Source organism: Acinonyx jubatus, chromosome B2 (genome assembly GCF_027475565.1).
Source record: "Acinonyx jubatus isolate Ajub_Pintada_27869175 chromosome B2, VMU_Ajub_asm_v1.0, whole genome shotgun sequence".
In the NCBI taxonomy this organism is placed as follows: domain Eukaryota; kingdom Metazoa; phylum Chordata; class Mammalia; order Carnivora; family Felidae; genus Acinonyx; species Acinonyx jubatus.
This window is the reverse complement of record NC_069385.1, coordinates 46,368,358-46,379,735: the sequence shown is the minus strand read 5'-3', so window position 1 is coordinate 46,379,735 and position 11,378 is coordinate 46,368,358.

Sequence of the window (11,378 nt, the reverse complement as noted above, 5' to 3'; positions counted from 1 at the left end):
TCCACAGCTGTGGCTTAGGTGATGTACGCCTTTAGAGAAACATATCTTTTCTGCTCCCTTCTTTTATCTTCTCAAAAAAGGTTTATGTGTGGTAGCAGAAAGGAAATATTGTTTAAAAAAATATTTTTGTATATAGGCACCTTCTGTGAACAAGATACCAACTTTAGAATTACATATGCATTATTTCCTTTATTAAAAAAAATGCTCATCAGATAGGTGGTGTTTCATAACAGAAAACAAGAGGTGAAGAGAGGAAATGAAATTCACCTTGAGAAAATATATAGTGTTAGTACTCTCATTCAAACTTGCTCTGTGTTACTCTAGAAATAAAAAATCCTTAATATTCTTCTTTTAGCATTCAGTGTCCAATTATGGATTGAGTTGGGCGAAATGAGTTTTCAATGTAACAAGATTCAAATCTGTCTGATTCATCCCCATTCCACTGAGAGACCAGGGGGTGTGTTTCTCCTTAGCCCTTAGAAATGAGAGTATTTACCTCTTCTCTTCAGCTCTTCTCTTCAGTGGTGTGGATTTTAGTTTCTTTATTCTCCTGTTCTAGTTTCAAAATGTGACCTGAGCCCATACTTGGCAAATGCTCTGAGGAAAGGACACGAGGATACCTAAAAAAGGCTCTTCCCACTCTGGAATTTTAGTTGAGCTAGTTCTTTCCATTTCCAGAGATCTATGGTCTTTAACAATAAAACTTATGTATTTTAGTTGTGTTTTTTAACTAATTTTAGCCATTGTGCATTGGCCTCTCCTAACCTGCTCCATTCTGCCTACTCAGGAGAATTCTTAGGAGAAGAATTCACAACGATTTGACCAGTTTTGCTGACCTCCTGACAATTATGATGAGTTCAGGTTTTCTAGTCTTTCAGTGTTAGCAGAAAAGTCAGTTGACACTGTGGTAGGAATTTCACTGTACTCTACCCTCAGATGCCTCTAAGAGGACACAAGTGTCTGAAGTAAATTGAGTTATCCTACTGTAAGTCCTCACTCATGGCACAGGTTTTGTACCGGTGATTCCTGATGCCGGGATGTACTACGGCTTTTAAACCGTTCCTCTGAACCACTTCTCCTGAGTATGTTCAATTCTCTTATTAACATAAAACCTCTTCACACATTTTGTTATTGAACTATCATGTACTAGGGAGAGGATGAACGTACCAACCTCAATTCGTCAGTGGGAAAACTTAGATTTCTGATAGGTAATCTGCAAACAATGATCATTAATAGGGTTAATAATTTCACAAATATGCATACATGCTTCTGCCTACATGAATAACACATTTATACTGCTTTTTACATAGACCCATCTCATTTTACCTTTCCCAAATGAGGTAAGGCAAAGGATTTACTTGAAAAAGAACACACACTCCCTGTGACAGTGGTTTCCGACCCTCAGTAGATAGACATATTCTGGTTTGTGCGTGAAAATAAAAATTTCAAGTACTCACTCCATTGAAATTCAGATTTTGCGGATTTTCAGGAAGGTCCAGAAGTCTGAGATTTGTAGGTGGTCTGCAATCAAACTTTAAGTGATGTCCAATGATGGCTTCCATGTATTGATCCTGGTACTAATGTGGTGTGCGTTTGTGTGTACGTGTGTCTGTGTGTGTCGCTTGTCTCTATCTTTCTATTAAATCGTTGTTACAGTTAACTTTTAAAAACTTAACCAATGATCTGCCAACAGCTTTTCAAATTAACTTCACTAGAATTTTCTGATCTTTTTATCTTGGATAATCTGAAATCATTTTTGATAGCTCCAATAATGGAAGACTGTTACTAGGTTTAATTTAACAGTGGGTTGTTTCTATGGCATATGTGTTCTGTATATTTATACTGATTTCCAGAATCTGATTAGATTTCTGGCCCTAAAAAATTTGTGTTTAAATATAATGTGCATCTTAGTATCTGAACAGTAGCTAAATATATACAGTTTTAAAAGAAATCAGTGGGATTCTCTAGGTGAAATAAATCAACATTGAAAATCCAGAATGCCAAAAATTATTGTTGTTAAATATTAATGGTTTCAAGGGCAACTGCCTTATAGATTAATTGTGATGCACATATATTGTTCATGAACATGGATAATTTATTTCACTTGAAAATAATCAAATTAATTTTAAAGACAAGAGAGAACATGTAGAGCGACAAAGGTGGATTTTTCTCATATACTGGAGGTTCAGCGGTAAAATCCTGAAACTCTCTGTCCATCTCTGCTGCCAGGGTCTGTGGCATTTCTGCACCAGGGTTTTCTGCCTGCCTTTCAGGGAACGGAGCAAGTCCATTCTCCACTGTTCGCTTTCATGAGTTCCTGAGTGAGACAAGCTGTACTTGGATTCGAGACATTCTGGTGGGAAACTAAACATCACATTGGGTTAACTAAGATCCAGAGAATGCCCCGGTGCCCAGGTTGTTCTTACACACTGGGAAAAAAGAAATGAACAAAAGATTCAATTCTTACCTACTGACAAGATCAGATCTGAGGATATTGCAGTAACTGGCCAATTAGTCGCTATTGCCATCCTTGTGTTCTGCCCAGTTTTTCCTCATTTATTGAGAGTGGTTTTTCTTTGAACAAAGGACATTTTATGTGTTTATGCATTTTTTTACACAGCTGAAAATGAGAGATGAAATGGCTAAGGAGACACAGAGGAGTGGTCAAATTTCCTTGTGAAAGTGAAGCACGTTCCCATATGTTTCTTCTGCACATAAACACACTTTTTTCTTAGAGATGTTATGAAATGGAAAATAATTTACACTGGCTTTACCATTCCTGCACAGTTTGTGTTTGCGTTTTCAGTTTCATTAGTATTTCAGTTTGGTTTAGTTATTTTTTTATACTTCAGAGTGATTTTACAATCAGGGTTCTTTGCTTTTCCTTCTACCAATATCTATTTGTCATCCCAGCTCTGCATCTATAATTTTAAAATAAGACTTGTAAACCTAAAGAGGCTAAAGATTGAATAATTACAGGTATGCCATTCCAGACTGTATGAAAACATGCTATATTTAAAAAAATCTCTCTGAGCAGCCATGTCCTCATCAGTAAATATTTGCCCAACGATATCTGATTTGGGGAATTTTTAAGGGACTTCTGTAAACTACCATAGCCCATGCTAGCCTACAACAGGACAGTACACAAGTCGCAGGAGTTTTCTTCTTTTCCACGTGGCTGACAGCTGAGTTGTAGGGCTAATTACTTAAATTACATCATAATTGCTATAAGTTTGTTTTTCCCCCTTGCCATAAAGTGGGAGAGTTAAGGTTCATGGTCATGTGCAGGAGCAACCAGGTCTTCGAGGGGAGGAAAATAAAAGTCCAAAAACTGGTGCTTCTCCCAACACTAGAGCTTTACGCCCCCACTTTCTTGAATATTCAGTGAAGCAATTTCTCTGCTGTTCCTCCCAGGTACCACTGGGGACTGGAAAAAAATCAGATGACTGCTGAACAGAATGAAAGCTTTGACAAGATTTTCCAAAAGGCAGATGAAAGATTTTCCCTTGAAGTTCATCTGGGATATGAATGAAGAATAGAGTTCTCAGCAACGCAAGCTATTTTATGAAAGCACTTTCAGAAGAAAATATACTGAATTGTACACTTTCATCTTTCATTGTCATTAGCTCATTATTGAAAAACCTCAGTGATTAATAAATATTAATATGCCTCCTTTACATCATTTGCCATGTCGCCTGTTTTCCATTTGCTGGAATTCCTCAGTTTCTTAGCAAAAGAGGGTTCCTTTTTTGTTTTGCAATATAATTAGGGAATAGTTTTTATTTTACCTTCAGAAATTCGAAAGTCTTGAGCAAACAAGGAGGTCTTAAGATGTGATTGATTTTGCATCTTAAAATAGAAACTTGTGGCTCAGTTGGTGAAGTGTCCGACTTTGGTTCAGGTCATGATAGTGTGTTTGAACCCTGCGTGAGGCTGCTGCTGTCAGCACAGAGCCTGCTTTGGAATGTCTGTCCCTTCTCTCTCTGCCCCTCCCCCCCTCCCCCATCTCTCTCTCTCAAATATAAATGAACATTAAAAAAATTAGAAGCCCGGTAATTATAAAAAACTACATGAGTTTTTTCTTCACATTTAAGATTTTAATTTTTAGGTAATCAAATGAGTCAAACTTTCATTTTTTAAATTACACATGTAATTATTAATTTTTTAACTTACATCCAAGTTAGTTAGCATATAGCGCAACAATGATTTCAGGAGTAAATTCCCTCATGCCCCTTACCCATTTAGCCCATCCCCCACTCCCACAACCCCTCCGGCCACCTTCTGCTTGTTTTCTATATTTAAGAGTCTCTTATGTTTTGTTCCCCTCCCTGTTTTTATATTATTTTTGCTTCCCTTCCCTTAAGTTCATCTCTTTTGTATCTTAAATTCCTCATATGAGTGAAGTCATATGATATTTGTCTTTCTCTAACTTCACCTAACGTAATAACCTCTAGTTCCATCCGCATAGTTGCAAATGGCCAGATTTCATTCTTTTTGATTGCCGAGGAATACTCCATTGTATGTATATATATATACCACATCTTCTTTACCCATTCATCTGTCGGTGGACATTTGGGCTCTTTCCACACTTTGGCTATTGCTAATAGCGCTGCTATAAACATTGGGGTGCGTGTGCCCCTTCGAAACAGCACACCTGTATCGTTTGGACAGATACCTAGTAGTGCAATTGCTGGGTCATAGGGTAGTTCTATTTTTTGTTTTTTGAGGAACCTCCATACTGCTTTCCAGTGTGGCTGCACCAGTTTGCATTCCCACCAGCAGTGCCAAAGAGATCCTCCAGAGACGTGTTAAGTAAGAAGTTGCTGTGGGCAAGATCAAAGAGGTTTTTGCCTGCTTTCTCCTCGAGGATCTGGATGGCATCTTGTCTCACATTGAGGTCTTTCATCCATTTTGAGTTTAGTTTTGTGTCTGGTGTAAGAAAGTGGTCCAGGTTCATTCTTCTGCATGTCGCTGTCCAGTTTTCCCAGCACCACTTGCTGGAGAGACTGTTTTTATTCCATTGGATATTCTTTCCTGCTTTGTCAAAGATTAGTTGGCCATACGTCTGTGGGTCCATTTCTGGGTTCTGGGTTCTCTATTCTGTTCCATTGATCTAAGTGTCTGTTTTTGTGCCAGCACCATACTGCCTTGATGACTACAGCTTTGTAATACAACTTGAAGTCTGGGATTGTGATGCCTCCAGCTTTGGTTTTGTTTTTCAAGATTGCTTTGGCTTTTCGGGGTCTTTTCTGGTTCCATAGAAACTTTAGGATTGCTTGTTCTGGCTCTGTGAAGAATGCTGGTGTTATTTTGATAGGGGTTGCATTGAATATGTAGATTGCTTGGGGTAGTATTGACATTTTAACAATATTTGTTCTTCTTATCCAGGAACGTGGAATCTTTTCCATTTTTTTTTTTTTGGTGTCTTCTTCAATTTCTTTCATAAGATTTCAATAGTTTTCAGTGTACAGATTTTTCACCTCTTTGGTTAGATTTATTCCTAAGTGTTTTATGGTTTTTGGTGCAATTGTAAACGGGATCGATTCCTTGATTTCTCTTTGTGTTGTTTCATTATTGGTATAAAGGAATGCAACCAATTTCTGTGCATTGATTTTATATCCTGCGACTTTGCTGAATTCATGGGTCAGTTCTAGCAGTTACTTCTGAAGGACCGTGGCTTTGACCCATTTCTCCCCCCTGCGGAGGGTCTCACTGAGCAATGGCCAAATGTTGGCTGCACCCAGGAACACTTGCTGGACCCTGCTGCTGCGGGTGCCCTGAGACTGCAGCCAGGTGCCAGCTCACCCCAGAAAAAGTTCACGAGACAATGTAGCAGCAGCGTTTCAGGGATTACAGAAAATCACAACACACATCTGGCACCAGGCTTCACCCTTAATGACCTTGTTCCAGCACCAGTGAATGTAGGCATTCTCTGGGGTCTGCTGGGACCAGGGGGGCCTCAATAGTCTCTACCAAATGTCCTTCCAGCAGTGGAACCGCTTTTCCCTGTGTGGCCCAAGAACCTCCTGGACCCCACTCTGCTCCTGGGAATTGCCCTTCCCACCAGAGCACTGCCAGGTATTGAGCTGCAGAGTTGCAGTCTCTGCACTCCCCTTGTTTACAGTCTTAATGGAATTTAAACCCTCTTTCTCCTTTCTCCCTTTCTCCACCCACAAAAGCAGCTGCCTGCCCGCCACAGCTTCTTGCTCCCCAAGTTCACCTCTCCGTGCCACGTACCTGCTGAATTCTGTGGTTGAGGTTGTGCAGGTTGTTATGTTAATCCTCAAAGCAGTTTTCTAGGTGTGCAGGATGGTTTAGTGTTGGTCTGGCTGTATTTCAGGGACACGAGACACACAAAAAACTCCCATGCTGTTCTGCCATCCTGGCTCCCTCCTCCCATTTTTTATTAGTGGAGGGTGCGCTAAATCATACGGAATGCACCCATCTCATTTGCTTTCTTTTTTCTTAATTGCTTTGCCCAGAAAGTTGACATGAAAGAAAAGCTTATAAACTTCACATATAACTTTTTGGCAGCTTTCTGTATCTTGTTACGCTGAAATAGGTCCTAAAGCAGCACCAAGCTAATGTTATTCCCATTTACATATTTATATAGACTGGTACGTCATGTGTCATTAGTGAAAAACTCTCCTTACCACATTAGAACTCAGTTGTCTCTCTAAAACTACCCCCTATAGTCCTGGAAGTCTGTGATTGATTCATTTTCATATATAATCATACAATGTTTACCTTTGCCTGATATTATGTTTCTGAAGGACAAATACTGTGAACTACCTGAGGTAGTATACTCACTATCTGTTGTAACATAAATAATGGGCTAACACATGAATATTGAAACCCATGTTCTCTGTTCTCCTGGAATCTAAGAATGCATCTCTTTGCTTCTTGGCACATAGATCTTTGGAGTTTGTGACAGTACAATCAATGAACTTATTCTTGCATCTGTAATGATATTTTTGATCACTTTTCCTGGTTATAACTCAACTAGGAAATGTTCATGTAATGCTTTAATTGAGTTTGCCTTATATTGTGTTTATCCATGTGTTTTCTAAAGCATCCTTATGGAAAAAAATATGAAGTAATGCAAAATCCAGAGATATGGGTAAAAGATGCAGGTAACAAAAATATAATTGAATTATTATATCAGCCAAAGAACCTAAAAAGAGAATAGAAAAAACGTTCACCCCCAATCAAGATTGAAACTACTCATCAGTAGGAGTTCATTAAAATGAAGAGTTAACTTCTGATATCAATGTCAGTGGGAAGAATAATTGTGTTGTTGCTCATGGAGAAAGCACAGTTCAAGACTAAGTTTTCCATGAAGAGATTTAATGATTCACCAATTAACAGAGTTGCCAGAACCCATAACTCATTAAGAGGGAGGGATTAGGCTGATGCTGACCAGTATATCATCTAACAGACTGGTAAAAAGCCTTGATGATTTTACCACACAAAAAAATGGATGCTAAGTGCTTCAACCAGATCAGTGTTACTCAATGTTGTTGAGTATGGTTTAAAGTCTCTTTTTCTGAATAACTTCAGAAAACAAAGATGGTTTTGCTTGCTGTCCACTCATGATACTCTTAAGGCTGTAAATCGCTAATACAAAGGCCAGAGTTGCTTCTACTTCACTGGCACTAGTTTTGGAGTCTTTGAGGTATTTGTGTTGTTTCTTATGAAATGGGCTTATAATAGTTGTGGTGTGAACAATGATAAGGGGAGGGAAGACATCCATATCTGTAAGTAGTGAATAGATTTACATTGAAAGATTAGACACTTTCCCACATTCAATTATCATATGCTTGACACAAATATAATACACATTCAACTACCAACCAACGTATCTTGTCATTATTCCCCTCATATGGGCCACTACTTGCAAGTTTTTCATACCACTATATCACAGAGAGATAGGTCGTGGGGTTGGCTCTTCAGATACTATTTGGTGTCCTCTCTTTCAGGGATCTGCATTCTATCCAGTCAGTTTGTCATCTAAATAGAATGACCATAAAGGGTAAATATTCTATGGTCTGTTTAAATTCCCTCTATATATACTTATGTTATTGATCTTAAAAGCTGCTACCCTTCTATTAACGGTTACACAAGAACAGATATGCTTTTTTCAGTTTCATACCATCCTAAAGTCTAAACTCATTCATCCCTGGGTGATACACGGAAATGTTGAATGACTATGTTGTATGCCTGAAATTAATTAGCATTATGCTCTCGAGCTCCATTTACATTCTTGCAAATGGAAAGATTTCATTCTTTTTTTATAGCTGCATAATATTCCATTTTATGTATATACCACATCTTCTTTACCCATCATCAGTCAATGGACATTAGGGATCTTTCCATAGATTGGCTATTGTTGGTAATGTTGCTATAAATAGGGGGATGCATGTATCCTTCAAATCAATATTTTTGTCTCCTTTGAGTAAATACCTCGTATTGCAATAGCTGGATCATATGGTAGTTCTATTTTTAACTTTCTCATGAACCTCCATACTGTTGTCCACAGTGGCTATACCACTTTTTATTCCAACCAACAGTGTAAGAGTGCTCTCCTTTCTCCACATCCTTGCCAATATGTGTTGCTTCCTGTGATGCTAATTTTAGTCATTCTGACTGGTGTAGTTTTGATTTCTATTTCCATGATAATGAGTGATGTTGAGCATCTTATCATGTGTCCCTTAGTCATCTGTAGAGTTTAGAAAAAAAATCTATTCATGTCTATTGCCCATTTTTTAACTGGATTATTTGTTTTTTGGGTGTTTTGTTTTATAAATTCTTTACATAGTTTGGACACTAACCCTTAACAGACATGTCATTTTCAAATATCTTCTCCCATTTCAAAGGTCTGGGGCAGCATCTGGATGTTATGACTCCACATTGATGTGGTTCAAATGGGGTTCAAGGAGTTTTAGAAGCTAAAGGACATCAATGGCTAACAGATGGGAGATTATTAAAGTAACAGACCCTCAGTGTGCCTGGGTAGCTCAGTTGGTTGAGCATCCAACTCTTGATCTCGGCTCAGGTCACAATCTCATGGTTTGTGAGTTTGAGCCCCACATAGGGCACTTACAGCATGTAGACTGCCTGGAATTCTCTCTCCCTCTCTCTGGCCCTCCTCCACTCACACTCTCTCTCTTTCAAAAAAAAAATCGAAAGTTAACAAGCCCTCCTCCTTGACACCCCTAATGTAACCCTCAGGGTATGTTGAGGCTTAAACACAGTTACTCTACTGCGTGATAAAGACAATAAAGCTCTTCCAATTCACTCTTGTAAAGACACTATAAAACAAGTATATTCAAGGAGGCCTGATTTAAAGATGAACATCTGCCTAATCCAGAGGCTGAATGGTTTACAGATAGAAGTAGCTGTATGCATGAAAGAATAAGAAAGGCTTGATATGCTATTGTCAGTCTGCAGGATGTGCTCTGGGTAAAAGTGCCTCCCCATATTTTGGCACAAGTGACTGAACTAACTGCTTTAACTTAAGCACTACTATTAGGTAAAGAGTTAACATTCAACACATATACTGATTTTAAATATTGTTTCTTAATCCATGACCATTAGCTTTCTGGAAATATTGTTTCTTTGGTTCTGCTCCTACTCCACACTGTTATTTTTTACAAGTAATAATCATTACAATAGGAATATTTTTTTTTGTGGTTGCAGATTTGCTGCATGGTTTCCAAATTTAAATATCCTATCCATTTAATGAGGCTTCATCTACTCTTGACAATGTACAATTAGGAGCCTTTCATTTAATCAGATAGGTTGGGATTTTTATGCCTCCTAATAAACAGGGTCCTCAATCCTTTTCAGCTTATAGAAGTTACAAAAGATGAGGCCTTCACTCTCCGACACCCCCTATAAGAATGAGGAGGATAAAAATCCCATAGCAGGGAGATGTAGTAGGGAAAGAAGCGACTTCATTTTAGAAAGGCTCCATCTTGTGCTGTTTTTCTCTAAAGCAACATTTACTCATCTTCTGTATTTTGCCTCTGAATAAGTCAAACAAGCTTTGTTCCCACTTCCAGGGGAAAGCAAAAAAAAAAAAAAAAAAAAAAAAAAAATCATTGTCTGAGTCTTTTCCTAACCTCTGTTCTGCAAGGAAAATGTTTGTTTGACTTGTCATGAATTTCTGCCCAGAGCCACACATATATGGAGGGCTTAGTTGGCTTGAACTTCATGTCTTGCCTCAAGATCGTAAATGTCCCTTCTGTTCCTGACACCAAGAGGGATTAACTTGCCTCATCTCCTTGACCCAGACCAGGCTGGCTCCCTGGAATGGATCAGGAGGGGAAGAGAAATATGCACATGCCCAGGCACCCTGTTGTAGGATACCATAAAGAGAGAGAGAAAAACATCTTGCTTGGGACTCCACTTAAGCAAACTTAATGACCCACCATAAATCACACACGGTTAGTATATATATTTCCCTGTTGGAAATAGGTAGTTGGAAGCCTCACCTAAGGAAAGGATGCTTGGCTCAGGGCCCGCAAAGGGTCTCCAACCTGGCTGTTCACTACGGGGCTTCCCGTAGTGAAGGTTGGAAGTTGTGACTACCCAACTTGATATATTAAGCCTTCCCTGTTCTTCTCCATACTCTCTCCTTCTTTATGTTGATTATAATTGTTTAATCCCTTATATTCCCTTTCTCTGATAATTAATAAAGTTTTCCTCCATGAAATAGTGCAGCTATTGTGAATTTCTATTATTCAGAACAACCCCTAACACTTAAGAACATGAAAGAGCTACATCCTGAACATGTCCCAGCACATGGACTTCAAACAAAACTCAGTGGATGCTGGCATTAACACTCAGAAAATTATAGTGTAGTCAATTTGAGACGCTGTTGGCAGATAATTGGTTAAATTTTTAAAAATTAATTGTGAGAGTGATTTCATAGAAAAGTAGAGACATAGTGACACACACACACACACACACACACACCAAATTACTACACCATACATGGAAGTCATTGATGAGCATCACCTAAAGTGTGACTATAGATTACTCAGAAATCACACAATTCTGGGCCTTCCTAAAAGCCTGCAAAATCAGAGTTTCTAGGGAGTGGGGCCATAATACCTATATTTCACAAACAAACCAGGAAATTTCTATATAGTGAAGGTACAAAAACCACTGCACAGGTAATGCATATCTTGTTTGAAATACATCCTTTGCCTCATCTCAGGGATGATCACTTGGGGAAGTTAAATGGGATGGATCTACGTGAAAGGCAGTAGAAAGATGTTACTCATGTAAACAGAAACATCTAAGTATATTGTGAAATAATTAAAGTAATTCACTGAGGTCTAATGAATTGTTTGCAGATTACCTATCGAAAA